Below are 22,194 nucleotides of genomic sequence, written 5' to 3'. Positions count from 1 at the left end.
AAACAAGAGTAGAAGAATTGGGCTGTTGCCTAGCAACAGGGGTCCAGAGAGGCAGGTCCCTCCCACAGCCACACACGGGAGAAGAGAAACAACAATTTGATTTTGGAAGCTGCTTGAGGTTCAGTTGGTTTTAAAAGTAGCTGCCAGGAGAGACAGGAGCAAAGGAGACAGATAGTAAGTCCCAAGATAAAGAAAAACCCCAAGAATCTAGGCGAGTTGAACAGGAGAAAGTCCCAAGCAGACCATCTGGTCAAAGGACACGAACCTGTAAAAGGTCCTGTTAAGTGAAGTTAAGAGTGAGGGGCAGAAAGAAAGGCTCTAAGCTTCAGATTTAAAGAGGCTCAAAAGCTGCAGAAAGCAGATTTAAAATGAGAACACCTTACAAGAGGCAAGAAGGTCCAAAGAGATGGCTGAAGGTCTGTAACTCTTTGCTATGGGCATGTGACGCAGTGGTGTACTGTTAATGCTGAGTTGGTGAGACAGAGAGCATGGAAGACGGCTTGAATGCATATGGCGACCCAGGGAAGAGGATCATTGGAAGGAGAGTTTGAAACCCTAGAGGTGAACCCTTGTGGAAAGCATCTGAGAGAAAGTGTCGGTTTCGGGGAAGATTCCAAAGCGAGGTCTTAGAGAGTAAAGATTGGAAATCCTTATGTAAAAGACAGAGTGTGATGAAACCAGTAGGTTCACGGTGTGACAAGCATCTGAGGGGAGTTGAGGAGAGATTGATACCATCTGCTTGAGGTGGCATTTGTCACTTGGTTTCAGAGTGTGGTGTGTCTGACCACAGGGTGCCTGCTGGTACATGGACTATGTACTTACTGTGGACACTAGGGTATGAGATAGGTTTTGTAACTTGTGTTATCTTTAAAAATTTGTATATATTTGTGAAGGTATAGTTGTGGGTGAAGGAGTATTGTAATATAATTCATCTTTTCTTCTTTAATAAATGTTTTATTCTTTTGTTAAAAGGTCATTAGCTGACTCCTGTGACTCTGTTCAGCAGCCACTCTCCACATATCTAAACAAACAAATACAAGTTAGGATTTATCAAGCTGGGTCTGGGATTAGGCTTGACCAGGGGTGACCTCAGCTGGGGATCATAACATGTTTAAGATGAAAAGCAATCCAGGCCTGAAGGATTCTTTCTCTCGTTTGTTTGAAGACATTGGAGGTTGGAGGTTTCTTGGTTTTCCTGTGAAATTGTGGCTGAGCTTCTGTAGAACAGAAATATGGGGTGGAAATTTCCATTCTGGAGACTATGTGCGGTTGTGGGCTGGTTATACATGAACCAAGGGGAATTTCACCATTTTGGGGAATTGTTTTGAACAGACCAATTTGGGCTTGTTTTACCATCTTGGGGAGAATGTGGAAAATATGAGCTACCACATCCCTGGATAAGCGAAGACATCTGTGGCACTGTTTTTTGCTCATGTCCATGTATGAGATGTGTCTTCCACAGACCCTCGGTCATGCCAAACGTCCTTATGGATTTGGCCCCTCCTCAGCAGGAGCTTTCCTGGGGCTCTTGTTCCTCAGGGCGACACTCTTCCCTGAGCTGTGCCAATTGGCGAGGGGCCCTTCTCCTCATTCTAATCAAGGCTATTAAGAAGGCAGCATTGCTTCAGCCTGCATTCTCTACTCCACCTTGTTTCTGTGAATGGATACAATTGAGCAATCAATGGTAGTTTCCTTTGAATTGCCTTCATCCATATACAAGGCAGCTATGCATTCTCCAGCCCTTGACTTTCCCTTAGTCTGCACATGCGTACCAAATCCACCTCTTGCAGGATGATATCATCCTGGAGGACTACAGTGGCTGATCTTCCCCCTCAGACATGAAAGTGCATTCACAATGAGGGACTTCATGAGGGTCAAAAGACCCAAGTCCTAGGAGCCACAGTCAACCTTGTGTTGGTTGTGTTCCAGTGGCTTTTACAACAACTATGAATACCCAGTCCTTGTACTTATGTCCTGACTGCAAACATGGTGCCTTGAACCCCTGACCAATGCGCTGGGAAGATGGAGGTTTGCAGGGCTCATGCTGTCTCTGCCATTGATTCTTAGAGCTTGCATCCATTCTGATATGCCCATGTAGGCGTCAGATGCCAATTAAGACCATATGCACCGCAGCACCTATACTTAATGGATTCTCACCTGAATGTGCACCATTCCTGCAGTGCAGGAATTCACCAAGGCTCCTTCGACAGCACCTACCAAACCCATGACCACTACCATCTATAAGGACAAGGGCAGCAGATAGATGGGAACACCACCACTTGGAAGTTCCCCTCCAAGCCACACACCATCTTGACTTGGAAATATATCGCCGTTATATATATATCGAAATATACTGTCATTGGGTCAAAATCCTGGATCTCTCTCCCTAACAGCACTGTGGGTGTACTTACACCACATGGATTGCAGCGGTTCAAGAAGGCAGCTCACCACCACCTTCTCAAGGGCAATTAGGGATGGGCAATAAATGCTGGCCCAGCCAGCGAAGCCCACATCCCGTGAATAAATAAAAAGTATTGATGGAGCCAAGCTCATTCATTGTGCATGAGACCCTCAAGTCCAGCACTTAGCTGAGCCATGCTCTCCATGGTTTGAGCAAGAAAATTATAGGGTACCCCTTCAATTGGCCAAGATTTACTGTGCTGAACTCCTCCTACAAATCTTGAGATCCCTCCCCGACTGATCTTTTGCTAGCTTGATTTTCGAATTGCGTCATTGCAAAGCGAACTTGAAGATGGTGCTGCTGACCTTCATGTGGGAAACCAGCTTCCAACCTCCCACTATCACCCACCAAATCCCTCCTGTCCTCACCCCCCTCCTAATTCTCCATCCTCCCAACACTATCCAGCCTCCCCCTGTTAACCTTAAACCCATCATTATCCATGTTAATAATCCTGTCCTCCTCACTGAACCCTTTGATGTTGATTTTCCTATGCTCTTTGTCAGATTCCCCCCACCTTTGAGGCCACACCTTTTTGAGGCACCCTAACTTTCTGGGACACCCCTCACCGCCCAATGAGATCATACAATACACCCCTACTTCAGCTACCAATTTATAGGATGCAGATGCCTCCCCTGACCATGGCTGTGCTATCTGTCTCACAGTCCCATGCCTCTTACCCCCAGGACCAAATTCCTAGGGCGACTGACCATGCTCTGCACACCATGCTGTGCATGACCGTTACCACCCAGAGAGGCCTTCCTCCACAAAAGACCGGGGCCAAGACATGTGTACCATGCAGAGCCCTCTAACATGGCCCGCACAGCCCCAAGACACTCTCTTCAATATGCCCTCGACAGCTTGGCTTCAGCCCCAGGACAGTCTCTGACTCCTCCTTGGACAGTCTTATAACTCTTGCCACAGGACAGTCTTTCACTATTGCACTCTGTTCCTTGATCACCCCCTAGTCCTTCCCGTTTTTCCCCTTTCCTCTTGTCTTCCTCTACCATCCCCACCCAAGTCCTGCCTCCAGCTTCCCCCTCCCTCTGGTATTGCTTCCCACGCCCAACTTCTGATTCAAGCTGAAAATTTTGCAGCAATGCTTTTAAAGGTAGGTGAAAGCAGCATCTATGTACTTTGAAGTCAGTGATGAAGTGAAACTTGCCAGGTGCACTTATATACAATCGGGAAACTGACCATTCTAATTATCCATTGGTGGGGTGCTTAATTTGGAGGGGGAACGTGATTCTGGTGAGTTGGCCTTTTAATGAGCATTCATGAGATGCAAATAAATGCAAATGTGGTTCCTGACACAGATCAGTGGGAAACACGACCAGCCTTTTGCCTACCATCAAAGTCAGGAGAACAAAATTCCAAACTAATATTTCGCTGGTCGGAAACTGACTTTTTCCATCACACCAAACTTAGTGCTCCTTACCACCACGATTTCAGTCACTGGCATGAGCAGAAAATTCTGTCCAAAATCATGCAGGTGAAGACAAATTATCCCCTTTTCACTGCCTGAGAAGGACTTCCTGTATGAGGCAGGGTGCTGAGGGGATGTCAATTTGCATCTGGAAAACCCTTTGCGTTAAGTAACTTCCCAGACATTTTGTCTCTGTCCAGAAGCCACAAACAGAAGTCACCTGATTTTCCAGGAATTATTTTGACACATACAGTGTTCATTATTCCATGTTGCTTTCTTTTTAAAAATACAAAGTCCTCCGTTCAATTATCTTTATGGGCCTCACCTGAACGTCACAAGTCAACCATCTTTTATTCAGAATGTCAGTCTGAACTTCTGGCACATATCACACAAAACTCGGCAGAGTATCAAATTGGCTTTACTTATAAACAATATGACTCCATTCACTGTGCATAAATGATGCATGACCTGGGCAGCCATTCAAGAAACATAAAGAGAAGCACAAGCAACTTAAAGCTCCTACTTCCCTTTGATTTGAATGTTGCTTAGATCTTCTGCTCACTCATGTGCAGTTTAACAGGGACAGCAGTGCCAAGAAGGACACTCCAAGCTTTGCTCAGCTGGGCATAGATGCTGCATCTTGAAGGCTGTTGACAAACAGGTTACTTCTGAAGCAGCAACAAGGAATATGTAATTTATTGACAGGATTCCAGCTGCACTACATGCACTTGCAGAGAGCTTGGAGGATTCCATCTCAAGTAGAATGGCATAATGTTGCAGGCCTTTGAAATGATCTCTTCGTCGATGAAAGGAGAAGCTACCTGAATGGAGTATCCAATGCAGTAATGAAACAAGGACATGCAGGCCTTCACCAATGGCTTGCATTGTATCTATGCAACTTAAACCGTATGATCAAAACACTGCTTATCACCCTAGTGATCTTCAGCCAAATGTCCTTCAACTCATTTTTATCAGGAAAGTATGGATGAGACATGGAAGGGATGATGGCGAAAGGGGACATGGAAATGGAGAGTCGGCTCAAAGCACTTCACTTCTCACCCATTGTCCCCCATCTCCGAGTACCCTCTTGTGTCCTGATGGCCAAGTCTGCCTGTGCCCAGGTGCAGGTGGAACAGTGTTTGTTGGAGCCCTAATGGACTCCAAAACCCAGAGATGTCAGCTAAGAGTATCTCAGCAGTCAGAGCAGGGATCTGAGCAGTCTGCCTCTACCTCCATTGATGTTGCAGCATGTGGAAATGCTAGGAAAAGGAAGAGTAAAGATTTGTAGCTCAGTATGTACAACATTGTTAGACTGTCATGTTTCTATTTCTGAGCCACATAAATATTATTCCCCTGCACCACTTTCATGTCTTGTCCATTCTTGGTTGCTGCCTGGAAAAAGGCTTTTTCAGCTGTCAGATAATGAATGGGAAGACATAAATTATGTGAAGTGCCGTGAGATGTTTTACTACATTAAAAAGGCACTATATTATTGCAAATTGGTGTTGTTCATCTGATCCTGTCTGTTTCCTGCTGGGAAGGTTATATTAAAATGACCTTCCAATGAATTACTATGACGTACAATGGCTCTCATTATGTACACAAACAATTGTGGTATATATAACTTTTATTCGTTCATGGGATGTGGGCATCGCTGGCTGGGCCAGCATTTATTGGCTATCACAAATTGCCCTTGTTTCGAGGGCATTTTGCTGTGGTGCTGGAGTCACATGTAGGCCAGACCAGATAAAGACTGCAGATTTTCTTCTCTAAAGGACATTAGTGAACCAGATGGGTTTTTACAACAATCGCCAATGGTTTCATGGTCATTACTGGAGTTTTTTAATTCCAGATTTTTTAAAATTGAATTCAAATGAATTCAAGTTCATGATGGAATTTGAACTCAGGTCCCCAGAGCATTACCGAGTCTCTGGATTACTAGCCCAGCGACAATACCGCTACACTAACACCTCCCCGAGGATCAAAGAAAGTTACACAAAGCCATAAATATGATCTTGCATGTTTGTACCAGCTTGTCATTGTAACCAGTGATAAACAAATTCCTTTAAAAAAAATGACAGGCTCTGGGTTTGCTCTCATTTTGTCTATGATTCCAAAATCAGTTTCACTTTCAATACAAGTAAAAGAATAAGGCAGACAAGGGCAGTTGTAAAAGAATATTTGAATGGCACTTTGAATTTGGTAGTGAGAGTCACATTGGTATTGAAACATGATGCTTGGCATTACACATGTTTTAATGGAGCTACAACAACAACTTGCATTTCTGTAATGCCTTTAACATAATGAAATGCCCCAAAAAGCTTCACAAGAGTACTATAAAGCAAAATTCGAAATTGACCCACAGTGGGAGATATTACAGCAGATGACTGAAAGCTTGGACAAAGAGGTAGGTTTTAAAGAGCTTCATAAAGGAGGAAATACCAGAGCTTAGGGTCTTGTCAGCAGAAGGCACATCTCCTAATGGTAGAATAAATAAAATCAGGGATGTTCAAGAGGGCAGGAATTAGAGAATGCAGATATATCAGACAATTGTGGGACTGGAGAAGATTACAGAGATAGGGAGAGGTGAGGCCATGGAGGGATTTGAAAAGAAAGTGAGCATTTTAAAATTGAAGAGCTGCTTAACTGGAAGCCATTGTAGGTCACTGAACACAGGGATAATGAGTGAACAGGACCAGTTAGCATATGAGCAGCAGAGTTTTGGATGATCTCAAGTTTATGGAGGGTAGAGTGTGGGACGCATCTACCTTGTTGAAATAGTCAAGTCTAGAGATAACAAAGGTAAGGGTGAGGGTTCAGCAGCAGATGAGCTGAGTACAAAACAGGTTTGATCTCTATCTCCACTGCAATGGGGCAAATCTTCTTTCGCCCCTTTCCCAGCCACACTTTCTGCTCTTCCCTGCTTTTCACCCTTTCTTTCTCCATCCAGCAATGAGAACATTACAGTAATTGGCTCCAGAGATTTAAAAAAGCACAGATAAAGGTTTCAGCAGTAAAAGGGTTGCGGAGATTGTTGTGCAGTTGATTTTTAGCAGACCCAATAACGAATATGATGTGTTATCTGAAGCTCAGGTCTAGGTCATTAGGACAGTTTGTTTTTGAACCACAGTGAGTGTCCACTGAAGGCAAATGGAATCGAGTTTATGTTGGGAATCATAAACATTGGCTTTGGTCTTCCCACTGGTCAGTTGGAGGAAGTTGCAACTTAATGATTTGATGTGAGACAGGCAATGCAGGGGTGCCAACATGGAGGGGGTAAGGTTTAAGAGAAGTAATAGAGTGGTATAGCTGGATGCCATCAAACCTATATATGGAAGCCAACCTTGTGCCTGTTTATGGTGTCACCAAGGGGAAGCATATAGATAAGAAAGAGGAGTGGACAATGGTAGTTCAGCTGGGAACTCTAGAGATGACTCTAGCGATACAGGAATGGAAAGAGGATCTGTTGATGGGAATACACTTGCTGTTTTTAGTTCGGCAGATGTGGATCTATAGCATAGAATCATACAGCATAGCAAGGTACCATTGGCCTGAGTGTGCCACTGCTCACTCTCTGAAACAGCCTTCTACACAGTCCCATTCCCTTACCAAGATTCTCTTATTATGAATCCTGGTGGTATATCAGTACCAGTACTGTTTATTAAACTTTCTTATCATTTCTTGCCCTCAAACTTGCTTCTTTTTATCCTCTTTTGACATTTCTTCATTTCCCTTTCAATGTGTTTGGATATATGTCTTTGTACACTGTGGCTTGCCACACTCATGCAACCTCTGATGCCATCATTTGTAAATAAGGGTTTTGGGCATTAACCATTTTACACACCAGATGGAACATGGGGGAGGATTTCCCCTCATTGGGCAGACACAACGGGCAGGTCCAGGAACCTAAAGGTTACTGGGGTCAGATGGGAATGTGGAAATTGAAACACAAGAAGATCAGCCATGATCATATTCAATGGCGGAGCAGGCTCGAGGGGCTGATTGGTCTACTCCTGTTCCTATTTCTTATGTTCTTATGGGCCCCAACTGTGACTTCACCCTGGCTAACCAATTAACAGCCAGCCAGCGTGAAACACACGCTAGGAGCCTCAAAACTGCCAGGGTGGGGGCGGGAGGAACGCGAGTGCTGAAGTTTGTGTATATGCAGGGATGCACTCACTGAAAGCCCCCTGAAGGCACAGAGCTGCCTCAGGAAGCGGAAGATTTTTAAAATGAAAATAAAGGTTCAAAAAACAAGGAAAACATGTCCCCACATGTGACTCTGTCACATGAACAGGGACATGTGAAAAATTACTTTAAAAATGTTTTAGTTTTTTTCAATCATTGTTGGAAACCTCATCCTGCCCATAGATGAGACTTCACAAAAAATGCAAAGGCCACTTGGCCTATTCACCTGCCCGCCAACCGTAATGTCGGACGGGCAGTGAAAATTCAATTTAATTAATTGATTAATGGGCTTATTACCCTCTTACTTGTCGGTGGGCGGGCTGCAGACAGAAATGTTGCGCAAAATGTGCGATGATGTAAGGACGCTCGTCTGGTGTTATCACGCGCTATTTCAAGCTGGTGTGTCGGGCGCGCGCCCACATGCTGAGCTGGAAATCGTGCCCATAGTGTCAGGAGCGTGCAGTTAGGATTGAGTAGATTTTCATTGCTGTAAGAGAACCAGCAGCTGTAAAAAAAACAGCAGAGAATAATTAAAACTTCAGTCTGTAACTCTATACACAATGACATCTGGTGAGTCATTATGGCTTTGAATATTCCATCTGTGGAAATGAAAAGGGATTTGAGAGTGAATTGGAATTTCTTCCAGTCCCAGTGGCAGAATTATGAGATTGCCACTGTGTTAAACAAGAAACCTAAACAAATAGAGTAGCAACTCTGTTATCAGTGCTGAGGAAAGAGTGCTACAAGCTGCATTGCATTTTAGACCTCACTGAAGAGTAGAAAAGCCAGACGTGTAACATTTTGGAGGCCTTGAAACCCACTTTGAACCCTCCACCAACTTCATTTATGAATGCTATATGTTTAATACTGGAGCTCGGGAAGAGAGGGAGAATATTGATCAGCAGGGTCAGGGAGAGAAATCATGGGCCCTGGTGCTTCTCCTCTTTCCAGGCCCCTTATTCCCCACCCCCCACACTTAACCCTTCCTCTCAATCACGCATGGTATTTTTCCCCCTTTCACCAATCACAGAAAGGTGCCGGTAAAATGATAAAGCCTATTGTTGACATCTGAGTACAAATATCATCCAATATATATGCAGCATGGATCATTAATGTTAGGAGCCACAACAATCTATAGGCAGTGTTATTTTATGTGCACACTATAGGTGATCCCACAGTGACTATTAAACCACAGAGTACAAATTTTACTTATCAGCATTGTGCAATATACTTAATCTGACATGAAAATGTCCTATTAGTTATTTATAACACTGTGCAGATGATAAAGCTGATTTTGGTGAATGCTTCAGCCCTCATTAACGTGTTCTGCACATTGCACCATATGAACATGGTAACAGTAAATTCACATTTGGAGGAAAGATTCAGTACTTGCAACCCAGATAAACTGCACAAGATCTTTTCCATTTTGTAGAAGAATTATATGACTTTCTCCTGCTTGGGTGCATGATATTATTCAATATAATTATTCCATAGAAGGGATGCAATGCGATTCTATTTTATCAGTAATCTCACAGGGTAGAAAGATCAAATGGCTCCTGAGCAACAAAGTAGAATGATTAAACAACCTTTATGGTCGGTGAGTAGCATTGGAGTCCCCAGGTGTCCCTGTGCAACACAACTTTTAACAGCCAGACGACAAAGACTGAATGGTTCACAATTGTATCCATGTTTTCTTGATCAGCTAGTCTGAGGTCTCTGCTGACCACTGCTTCCCTCTACAATATATTTTCAATATCTACTGTGCAACGCAACTTTATCGTGATATTTCCTTCCTCAAAAACTTATAAAGCCACCAAGATAGACTGGACTAAAAGGTAAGTAGACAAAAGGACAAGATTGAAGTCAATGTAAAAGGCTCTTAAGAACCATGTACAGGATAAGACAGGTTACCGATTCACTATGAGCCCATTATGCCCTGCTGTCCTGGCAATTTCACCCCACAAAGCCTGTTCACGGTGAAATTCCATTAGCAACAAAATAAACAGAACTCCAACTATGATTCCATCCTCTGTTCGCAAGATAATTATGGATGGCAAAGGTCATCTAGCCCAGCTCATCTCATCTGATCCATCCAGAATTTCTTTTTCTTCGTTCATGTATGTGAGTGTTACTGGCTAAGCCAAAATTTATTTCCCATCCCTAATTGCCCTTGAGAAGGTGGTGGTGAGCTGCCTTCTTGAACTGCTGCAGTCCATGTGTTGTAGGTGCACCCACAGTGCTGTTAGGGAGGGAGTTCTAGGATTTTAACCCAGCGACAGTGAAGGAACGGTGATATATTTCTAAGTCACGATGATGAGTGACTTGGAGGGAAACTTTCGGTGGTGGTGTTCCCATCTGTCTGCTGCTCTTGTCCTTCTAGATGGTGGTGGTCGTGGGTTTGGAAGATGCTATCTAAGGAGGCTCGGTGAGCTCCTGCAGTGCATCTTGTAAATGGTACACACTGCTGCTACTGTATGTCAGTGGTGGAGGGAGTGAATGCTTATGGATGGGGTGCCAATCAAGTGGACTTCTTTGTTCTGGATGGTGTCAAGCTTCTTGAGTGTTGCTGGAGCTGCATTCATCCAGGCAAGTGAACAGTATTCCATCGCACTCCTGATTTGTGCTTTGTAGATGGTGGACAGACTTTGGGGAGTCAGGAGGTGAGTTATTTGCACCAGGCTTCCTAGCCTCTGAAGTGCTCTAGTAGCCACAATATTTATAGGGTTAGTCTCGTTCAGTTTTTGATCAATGGTAACCCCAAGACATTGATAGAATGATATATGAACATATGCATTAGAAGCAGGAGTAAGCCATTCATCCCCTCGAGCTTGCTCTACCACTTGATAACATTGCCTACATTATACCAGTGACTAATCAAAAGTATGTTATTGGCTGTAAAGTGATTTGAGACATCATGAAAGCTGTTGTATCAATGTAGCTTTTGTCCTTCCTTCATTGCATTAGGCAGTGTGACCATAGCAATGGTGAAATTGGAGGTCCATTGCTGATTCTCTAAGGATATTTAATCACAGAGCAATCAACGGATGTTAGGAAAGTGGCTACAAATAAACCACTACATTTACAAAACAATTCAACACTGCAGATAATACAACCTTACCATTCTGACTTCTCTGGCACCGACCCACAATATACATAAATGGCATCTGCCCTTTTATGCTAATGACACTATTCCCAGGATTTATCAAAAGACATTTACTAGCATCTTAGGAAAAATGTAGATTGAATTGTTGATCTGAATTTTTCAGAGAAGAATGATAAAAGGCACATAAATTAAGTGAGGCCTTAACTCAAGAATTGGATTGTTCCCCTTTTCTCCAGAAGCTGTCAAACAAATTGTATTAAAAGCAAAATACTGCGGATGCTAGAAATCTGAAATTAAAACAGAAAATGCTGGAAAAGCTTAGCAGGTCTGACAGTATCTGAGGAGAGTGAAACAGAGTTAACATTTCAAGTCTGTATGACCCGTTTTCTATTTTAGGCTGTGAATTCAAATAAAACAGCACAATACAAATTGTGTTGTTGTATTTGAATTTACAGCCTAAAAAGGAAAAATGTACTTAATAAATAAAAAAACTCCAACAGTGCCAAAAGAGTGACACCCCCACCCCACCCTAATCTTCCCCATGCCATCCCAACACCTCCAACTTCCCCCCACCTCACACGCCCAACACCCCCAGACACCCGCACCCCCCAAACCATCTCCCCCCACCACCAACTCCTCCAGCAGCCGATTAGCTCGAAGAGATTTCACTTACCATTTTTCATGCAGGAACATTTCAGTTGCTGTACTGCTACCGTTGACCTTTGGGCAGCTTCATGGTTTTCTGGCGGGCTCTTCAAAAAGATTCAGAGCAACAAAGTTGCCTGAAGGTCAGAAGCGGCAGCCACAGCGGCACAGTGAAACTGACATGACAAGCCAGCTTTTAAAAAAAACATTGGCACTCTCAAGCTGATGGTTCTGACTTTTTTTTAAAATTGTTCCTTCAGGTCTGCAGCTCAGCTTCTGGCTGCTCAGGCCAGGGGGCAAGAAACTCCATTTACAGCAACAAGCCCAGGCGCTCCCCCCCATCCTCCATAGCCCCGGGCCCTGGTGTTTGGCACCGTCTGCATCCATCCCCCTCTCTCAGGCCCTGTTGTTCAGTATGTGACTGCACTGAGAAGCCTAGTAGAATTTTGAGTTTCGGCAAATTGAAAGATGATCTCAGAGGTAGGACTGTCTTCAGAACGGGAGAATCTACTATGGGAGCATGTCTGCTGAGAGAAGAGAAGCTTACTCTCAAGAAAACTATTGACGTGTACGGAAGCTCGGAGGTGGTTCACTTTTTAAAAATTCATTCATGAGATATGGGCTTCGCTGGCTGGGCCAGCATTTATTGCCCATCCCTAATTGTCCTTGAGAAGGTGGTGGTGAGCTGCCTTCTTGAACCGCTGCAGTCCATGTGGTGTAGGTACACCCAAAGCGCTGTTAGGGAGGGAGTTCCAGGATTTTGACCCAGCGATAGTGAAGGAACAGCGATATATTTCCAAGTCAGGATGGTGATTGGCTTGGAGGGGAACTTCCAGGTAGTGGTGTTCCCATGGGTGAAATTTAACAGCTCCGTTGTGGCGGGAGTGGGGCCATAAAATGCAGTGAGCCATTCAAAAGTCCATTCATTTCGGCGGGACCATAAAATCCCGCTGGCGTTAAATTCCACCCCATGTGTCTGCTGCCTCTTGTCCTTCTAGATGGTAGTGGTTGTGGGATTGGAAGGTGCTGCCTAAGGAACCCTGGTGAGTTCTTGCTGTGCATCTTGTAGATGGTACACACTGTTGCTGCTGTGTCAGTGGTGGAGGGAGTGAATGTTTGTGGATGTAGTGCCAATCAAGCAGGCAGCTTTGTGCTGGATGGTGTCGAGCTTCTTGAGTGTTGTAGGAGCTGCACTCATCCAGGCAATCATCAGCCAGAGAGTATTGACGGGAGAACTGAAGGGTTTTTGCAGTTTGCTGAGAGGCAGTCTGAGCCTTTAAAGCACAAGACAATAGAGAAAAGGAAGGACTGTTTACGGAGACACCTGCAGAATGATCAAGGCCAAAGTACAGGATATATATACTGTGGAGAACATCACACAAAAGAAAAAAAAGCATGTCCAACGTGGGGAAAGCCGTGCTCTAAACGCAAAAAATGGAATCACGTTGAACGCACGTCTTTTGCTGAAAGCAAGTCTATAAAGATGGTTGCTGGAGGGATGTCAGGTGATGATTCCAGTGAATCTCTCTATACCCTCGAACAGTTTGGCACCATCAAGTCTCAAGATAAAAAATGGTTTGTGACTGGTGGAATGATGACAGCACAAGGAGAGCATCAAGTTAATTTGAAGTGATAGATACATACCGGTCATATGTGCAACATCTTGAGCTTTGTAGACTTGTGTGAAGCTGGTCAAGATGATGACCCAAAAATAAAGCCATTGAAGGTAAAGTTGAGGCTCTATGGTGGAATGATGATTGCCCCAAGAGAACAAACTAAGCTGAGAGTCCAATGCAATAGGAAGAAAGAAGATAGTGGGCACTAAGCAAATTCCCTTCAGCTCAGTTGAAACAAGTCAAAAGCTTGGACTGGTAACCCTTCACATACAGGGAGAGATTTTCAGTATTTTGCATGGCACAAAACCATTGGGCTGCTGAACAGATCCTGACAAATTACAAAGATGTTTTCACAGATCTTGAATGTCTTCCTAGTGAATATCATCTTGAAGTAGTTGAGAGTGTGAGGCCAACTCCATATCTTCCAAGGAGAGCTGCAGCTCCCCTCAACACCAGCCTTAAAGACAAGATCGAGGAACTTGAAGAAATGGGAGTAATCAACTGACAGCCCCTACAGACTGGATTCACAGCATGATAGCAGTTAAAACACCTGGAAAACTGAGAATGTGCACAGATCCAAAAGAATCAATAAAACTTTGATGAGATCTCACTACCCCATGCCAACATTGAAAACCTGTTGTCACAAACTTGCCAAGACAAAGGTCTTCACTACCCTAGATGCAAAGAATGGATATAGGAGTTTCCTGACAACGTTCTGGATGCAATTTGGGAGGTACAGATGGTTGAGCATTGTTGCTCAGGAATGGTAAATGCAGACAGCATAAGATAGTCAATCTGCTTCCAGGAGTGGAAGCGATTGTGGATGATTTGCTAGTCGATGGATGTGGAGATATGATAAAAGATGCTATCGGAGACCATGATCAGAATCTAGTGAGACTGCTAGAAAGTGCTCGCCAGGTGAACCTGAAACTGAACAAGAAAAAACTGCAACTGAAGATGACTGACGTGAAGTACATAGGTCATGTAATGACAGCGAAAAGACTTCACCCTGATCTTAATAAGGCCCAAGCAGTGATGCAGCAACCAACAGATGTGAATACAGTGCAAATATTTGTAACCTACTTAGCCAACTTCTTGCCCAATTTGTTGTCAGTGTGAACCTCTACACGAGCTCACTGTAAATGATATTCAGTGGCATTAGGACACAGAACAAAATGCAGCTTTCACTCACATCAAACTACTAGTGACAACATCACCAGCACAATGCTGTCCACCATAAAGCCATGCTGCAATGTGATGCTAGCAAAACAGGACTTGGACCTCATGCAGCAAGGACAACCAGTTGAGTTTGCATCTAGACCATTAACACAAACTGAATGGTTGAGACTGAGTGCCTGGCTACTGTCTTTGATCGACAGCATTTTAATCAGTAATTGTTTGGGAGGGGGAAAGTGATGGGAGAGTCTGCTACAAACCATTTCAAAGCATCTTTCTTAAATTGCTTCTATCTGCTCCAAAGTATCTGCCAAGGAATTTATTTTATTTGCAGTGATATCATTTCTAAGTCAAGTACAAGCAAGGAAAACAGATGTACATCAGCGACATGCTAGCAACAGCTGCACTCCCTTTGAAGAAAGTTGATGTTGGTACAGGTTGTGAAATCTTCCAGTTTCAACAAGAAACAACAGCACGGCCTGCTTTGGAGGTCATCAACCCAGCAGAGAGTTCAATCTGACAGACGAGCATCTTGCTCAGATCAAGAAAACTATACGAAAGTCAACTCTCCAAGTACTCCAGGACATTGTGATGAAAGGATTGGCCTGAAACCACCAAGGCCACGCCTGTTGCTATAAGAGTGTATTGGGCATACAGGGATAAGGTGATTGCCCAAGATGGCGTCTTGTATAAAGGAACTAGAGTTATTATCCCAAAGTGTTATGGACAGGAGGAGGTTTAATTTAAACAGCCCTAATTTCTCCTCTCACCACCCTTCTGTAAACAGAAAGGTTTATTTGATTTTGATTTCCTCCTTCATAAGTGGTGGCGTATTTCCAACCCCTCAGTTTTGGTGTGATCCAATTTTTATTAATAACCCCACAGCAAAAACAAGATAGGGTAAACTCAGAGCATTAGTTTATTCACACAAACTCAAAATGCAGGAGTGAGGAGTCACTATGTGACCCCTGGTGCATTCATTCAATAAAAGAGGGATAGAGAAAGAAAGATTTACAGTGCAAAGACCACTGAGCAAAGAAATATTTTCTCACATGACTCCAGAGCCCAGAATCAAAGTTCAAATGGTGTATTCCTTCACAGAGGTCAGCAGGTTGAAGACTGATGCTGGATAATTCACTTTTCCAGTGGAGATGACATCCATGATGGGTTAGGCATGTACAGACAAATTAGTCTCATAGGTGCTGGCATAGAAGTTCAGTAATTCCAGTAGGAACAGTGTAGATGGGGGGGGGGGGGGGCGCAGAGCGTGGTGGGGGCATTCAAACCTGGATAGGACCCTTTTTCTGAGCTGCTGCTTTCTAGATAAAAAATTGGCAGACTGATTTGCAGTACAGCAAGACAGTGTTAGAGGATCCTCCAGCTATGGGGTCTTGTCTCAAGGCTCCCACCTATCCACTTTTGCTTTGACAGGGATATATATTCCTTTGTCCGGATTCTGAAAATTATTCATGTTTCAACCATTACGAATTTTAAAAGGGTTTGCAGGGTCCTTTGTCCTTGCAGACTGGTAGATTCTGGTGGCTTATGAAACGTGGATGGCTTTTGCAGAATTCCCTTTGAATTGGATCTCTGCAGTCAATCAGATCCAGCACAGATGTGTACAAGGCAATCTTAGAGTGGAGAAACATACCTGCTGAAGGCATGGGAAATAGTCCAGTCCAGCAACTAACTTCACTCTGCACCCGGACTACTCTTCCAATACCAAAAAAATACTGAAGCCAGAAGTAGTAACAGGAATGGGTGCCAAAATCCAAGCAAAACAACAGAAAGCCAAATTTCAGTTTGATAAAGCAGCCATATCATTGCCAGAGCTGGGAGTTGGAGATCCAGTCAGATTGCAAACATTTAATGCACTGAACAAAAATCAGCCCACTTGGCAATGTGGGACCTGTGTAGAGCAGTCTTGATCTGAATTGTATATGATGAATGTGGATGACCAGATATATCATTGCAACAGCAGACCTATCCATGTAACTGAAGAAGCTGTTCCTTCTCAGCAGACATCTGTGGAGAATAACTCACCTCCTGACTCCCCGAAGCCTGTCCACCATCTGCAAGGCACAATTCAGGAGTGAGACGGAATACTCTCCACGTGCCCAGATGAGTGCTGCTCCAAAAACACTCAAGAAGCTCAACACCATCCAGGAGGAAGCGGACCGCTTGATTGGCACCCCATCCATCACCTTCAACAACCACTCCCTCCACCACCGATGCACAGTGGCAACAGTGTATAGCATCTAAATGATGCACTGAAATAACTCACCAAAGCTCCTTCCAAACCCACGACGTCTACCATCTAGAAAGCCAAAGGCAGCAGGTGCATGGGAACACCACCAGCAGCAACTTCCCACCCAAGCCACACAGCATCTTGACTTGGAGCTTTTTGGCCGTTCCTTCACTGTCATTGGGTCAAAGTCCTGAAACATCCTCCCTGACAGCACTGTGGATGTATCTACACCACATGTACTGCAGTGGCTCACTACCACCTTCGAGGTCAATCAGGGATGGGCAATAAAAATGCTGGCCTAGCCTGTGACCTGCATGTCCCATGAAAGACTTAAAAACATCTCATGAGGAGGATCTGATTTGGAAACAGAAGGAACTGAATGGCCATCAATCCCAGAGGTCAACTGTTCCCCAACAAATGCAATGGGTCAGCAGCAACGACATTGTCCGGGGAGGCAACATCACCCCAGGAATCAGCAGGCACCAGATGAACAGCCAACAACAACATCAACAACATGTACACATGACATTAGAAGCCCTGAATGCTTTAAAGATTGCATATGTTAGAGATACAGAACCATCGAACCTTAGGAAAGTTGTGGCAGGAACAGGCCATTGAGCCCATTGTGTCTGCACCAGCCAAAAGAGAAAAAGAAACTAGCCGCTCACTTTAATCTCAGTTTCCAGCACCTGGTCCATAGCCTTGCGGGTTATAGCACTTCAGATGCAGATCCACATATTTTAAATGAGTTGAGCATTTCAGCCTCAACCACTGAATTAGGCAGTGAATTCCAGACACCCTCCACCCTCTGGGTGAAAGTTTTTCCTCATGTCTCCTCTAATCCTTCTACCAATCACCTTAAATCTATGCCCCATGGTAACTGACCCCTCAGCTAGGGGAAACAAGTCTTTATTGTCTGCTCTATCTAGGCCCCTCATAATTGTGTACACCTCAATTAGGTCATCCCTTAGCCTCCTCTGTTCTAAGGAAAACATCCCGAGCCTATCTAGTCTCTCTCATAGCTGCAATTTTCAAGTCCTGGTATCATCTTTGTAAATCTCCTCTGCACCCTCTCCAAACCAATTATGTCCTTCCTGTGATGTGATGACCAGAACTGTACACAAAATTCCAACTGTGGCCTAACCAGCGTTTTATACCGTTCCATCATTATATCCCTGCTTTTGTATTCAATAGCTCGCCCAATAAAGGAAAGCATTCCATAAGCTTTCTTGACCACATTGTCCACTTGTCCTGCCACCTTCAAGGACCTGTGGACATGCACTCCAAGGTCTTTCACTTCCTCAATCCGTCTCAGTAACTTCCCATTTATTGACTATTCCCTCGCTTTGTTTCTCCTCCCTATATGCATTACCTCACACTTTTCTGGATTGAATTCCATTTACCACTTCTCCGCCCACTCAAGCCATCAATATCATTCTGGAGTCGACAGCTATCCTCTTCACCATCAACTACAGAGCCAATTTTTTGTGTCATCTGAAAATTTCCCAATCATGCCTCCCACATTTAGTCTAAATCACCTTTTTTTATCACTCTCCATAACCTGCCTGAAAACTCTATTCAGGGATGCTGAGCTGCCCCTCTTTAAGCCACATTTCCATTGTAGCGATGATATTATGCTGCCATATGTCTACCTGTGCCCTCAGCTCATCAGCTTTATTAACCATACTCCTTGCATTTACATATACACCTTTTAACACTGCCAAATTCCTGTGCTGTACGCTTTTTAATCTGTGCTGCTTTGTCTTTCAGAGTCACTCACTAATTCTCCATCTCCCATTCCCTGCTCTGAATTTGCCCTCAGGTTCCCATCTCCTTGCCAATCTAATGTAAAACCCTCATAACAGCACTAGCAAATCTCCCTCTGAGGATATTCATCTCAGTCCTGTTCAGTGGTAGCTTGTACAGATCCCACCTTCCTCAGAACCAGTCCAATGCCTCAAGAATCTGATGCCTTCCCTCCTACACCAGCTTTCCAGCCACATGTTTATTCGTTCAATTCTCCTATTTCTATATTCACTTGTATGTGGGCCTAGGAGTAATCCTGAGATGAGTGCTTTAGAGGTCCTGCTTTTCAATCTCCTTCCTAGCTCCATGAAATCTGCTTTCAGGACCTCATCCCCTTTCCTCCCTAATTCATTGTACCAACATGGACCACGACCTCTGGCTGATCACTCTCCCCCAGAAGAATGTCCTACAGTCACTCCGTGACACACTTGACCCTGGCACCAGGGAGACAACATACCATCCTGGAGTCATGTCTACAGCCACAGAAAAGCCTGTCTGTTACCCTAACTAAAGAATCCCCTATTACTACTGCTCTTCCCCTCTTCTTCCTCCCCTCCTGTACAGCCTCTGCCTGTGGTGCCACAAACTTGGCTTTGAGTGTACTCCTCCGAGGAACCAACACCCTCACCAGTATCAAAAATGGAAAACTGATTGGTGAGCGGGGTCCCAGGTAACTCTTGTACTACTTGCCTAGTTCTCTTGGGCTGCCTGGTGGTCACCCATTCCCTTTCAGCCTCCAGTCTCCTAAGCTGCGGTGTGACCACCTCTCTGAAGGAGCTCAAGGTTGTGCAGCTTGTGACATTTCCTGCACAGGTGGTTGTCTAGGACACTGGTAGCATCCACAACTTCCCACATGTTACAGGACATGCATTCCACATGACTGAGTTGCCTTGCCATGGCTTCAATTTACTTCCCATGCATTAACTTTATTTTACTCTGGTTTACTTATTCAACTTTATTTTACATAACTTCGACTTTATTTCCCTATTGCTTGTGTTTCTTACTTAAGGAATGTGTTTTTCTAATTCTCAGCTACTTGATGACACTCCCTAACAGCAATTTCTTATCAACCAATGAACTTATGTTTCTCCCGTGATGTTAGGTGCTTGGTGCCGCTGACTGTCTGGCTCAGGATCCTCCTCTCACACTCTCCTCTAGGTGCTGCTGACTGCCTTTCCCAGGGTCCTCCTCTCACACTCTCCTCACAGATGAAACTGGTACAGACTAGAATGAACAAAGTTTTTTTGTTCATGCATCATAATTTCCATAATGATCTATGTATGTTGCATAACTTGTAAATGATAGTGCATGCAAAAATCTTTTTCTTTTTATGAAAAGGGAATTTTTTGGATAAATACCTGTGTACTCTGTGGCTTGCCATACTCATGACCTCAGATGTCATCACATGTACATAAAGGTTTTGGGCAGCAGCTATTTTATACACCACATAGAACACTATGTGCATTTTCACTTTTATTCCCCACAGATTTCTTTGTGATCTATTTTCATTTTGTTCATTGGTATAATTATATTTTTTAACATTTGGTGGTTTCTGTTGTCCTTTTCTCCTCTTCAATGTTTTTATTTCCTAATCCTTTTCAAGCTAATAAAATCACATTCGCATTCAAAACATTACAGATATAATTTGTTGGTTCTTGAATAGCTATTTAATTAAATTATTTCAAACAATTCCTGACCAAATATTGGCTTGCAACTATAATATACATAAATAAACACAAGCAGCATTCCACAGAGTGGCCTTGCACCTGTCAGTCAAAGGAATTGTTTGAAGTGGGGGGCATTGCTTGGGGCAGAAGCAAACAAGACTAACATTGAAACTTTACTTTGATATTTAGAGTACACCTGGTGACAATACTTCTGAGTAAACTTATGTCACACTTTCCTACCTCCCTTTAATGTCTCTACGCACTACCAATCCCTGCCCCATTATCTGTGGTCTTGAAATGATAATACAATGTGCATTGGGAAAATGAATGCTTTCAGTACCGCTTGTGTCTGTTTCAATGTTCCCACAAGGACTTGCTAGCAAGGTGCTTGACACTTAAGTACACGCTGAAATGGCCTAGCAAGCCACACAGTTCACAGGGAACTAGGGATGGGCAACAAATACTGGCACCCACATCCCATCACAAAAAAAAAGTAGGAACTTCTATGTTGCTGTGCTGCCAAATCCTTGGCAGAAACACAGTGTCCTCAGCACCACTGCAAATTTCTACACACAGCAGTCAAACTCAAAGCCTTGGAAGACCCAACATTTCATGGGTTTTGACAATGGAGGTTTTTTTTTCATTTAGGGCTAAATTTTCTTTTGGAGATCCTTATTGTTAATTCCGAAATGTAAAATCAATAACATTTTAATAACCCACCACCCTTGTTATATTCTCAAAGAATCTGCTTGAAACAATTTGCCGGTCTTTTATTAGACTTCCACAAATTCATTTCAGCTCAGATCCGTTACAACGCCTTTGAATTCATTTCTTTTTAATAGGCTAAAGCTTTTTTCCAACAAAGCAGGACAAGTCCAACCTGGGCAGTTGCTACCTTATAAGCCAACTCTCAATCATCAAAAAAATGATGGAAGGAGTAATGAATAGTATTACTTACTAGTGCTTAACCTGAACACTAATGCTCACTGGATGGCAAGATCACAAAAAAGCTCTGATGCAGACTTCAAGAGCTCAGATGAATGAAGAAAGTTGATAAGGCATACACCAGGACATGCATGGTGCATTAGATAGTCTACCAGTGAGCTTGCACACAATAACTCGGAGGATGGAGAACTCCAGCATCAACTTGTTTTGCGGGTGTCATGCAGTTCATGGAGACCATTTGCTGAAAATGGGAACAAATAGTTAACGCCATAAACACAAACAATGGAGATTTTGCTGATCCCTCTATCAGCTTCCATGGCAGTTAATATTGGCATTGTGGTTCGAGGGGGTCACCTGTGTTGACAGGTGTTTCCAGAGTGTCCCATCAATCTAGTATTGTTAATTCACAGAGCAGGAGGAGCATTGAGGTGCAAGCCTGGGAGAGTAGCGTTGGCCCCATGGGAGAAGCACCTGTTTTCCTCTCTCAGGATGAGAGTATGCCTGTTTCCCACTGACCGCCAACAATGTCAGTACCCACAGGAACAAAGGAGCAGGAGTAGGCCATTCAGCCCATTGAGCCTGCTTCACCATTCAATTAGATCATGGCTGATCATCCACCTCAATGCCACTTTCCCGCGCTATCCACATATCCCTTGATGTCATTAGTGCCCAGAAATCTATCAAATTCTGTCTTGAAGATGCTCAATGATTGAGCTTCCACACTCCTCTGGGATAGAGAATTCCAATGATTCACCACCCTCTGAGTGGAGAAATTCCTCCTCATGTCAGCCTTAAACGGCCCCTTAATCTGATACTGAGCTCCCTGGTTCTAGACTCACGAGCCGGGAGAAACATCGTATCCACATCCACCCTGTCACACCTGTAAGAATTTTGTAAGCTTCAATGAGATCACCTC

The 22,194-nt window shown here is 43.8% G+C and overlaps 1 long non-coding RNA gene across 2 annotated transcripts in view; it reads right to left on the bottom strand.

Annotated features, from left to right (window-relative positions):
• Positions 1-22,194, bottom strand: part of LOC121273414 — a 95,013-nt gene that overhangs the window by 42,219 nt on the left and 30,600 nt on the right. Inside the window, exon 1 of one of the 2 annotated variants that reach the window (XR_005942019.1) lies at positions 8,378-8,473. The exons of the other annotated variant lie outside the window; for it this stretch is intronic. This is a non-coding gene — a long non-coding RNA (uncharacterized LOC121273414). Of the gene's footprint in view, positions 1-8,377; positions 8,474-22,194 lie in introns of those variants that run through there. 2 annotated transcript variants of the gene reach the window in all.

The sequence above is a fragment of the Carcharodon carcharias genome (genome assembly GCF_017639515.1).
Source record: "Carcharodon carcharias isolate sCarCar2 chromosome 15 unlocalized genomic scaffold, sCarCar2.pri SUPER_15_unloc_1, whole genome shotgun sequence".
Lineage (NCBI taxonomy): Eukaryota > Metazoa > Chordata > Chondrichthyes > Lamniformes > Lamnidae > Carcharodon > Carcharodon carcharias.
Note: the sequence above shows the minus strand (reverse complement) of the source record. Positions and strands in the feature narration are given on the sequence as shown.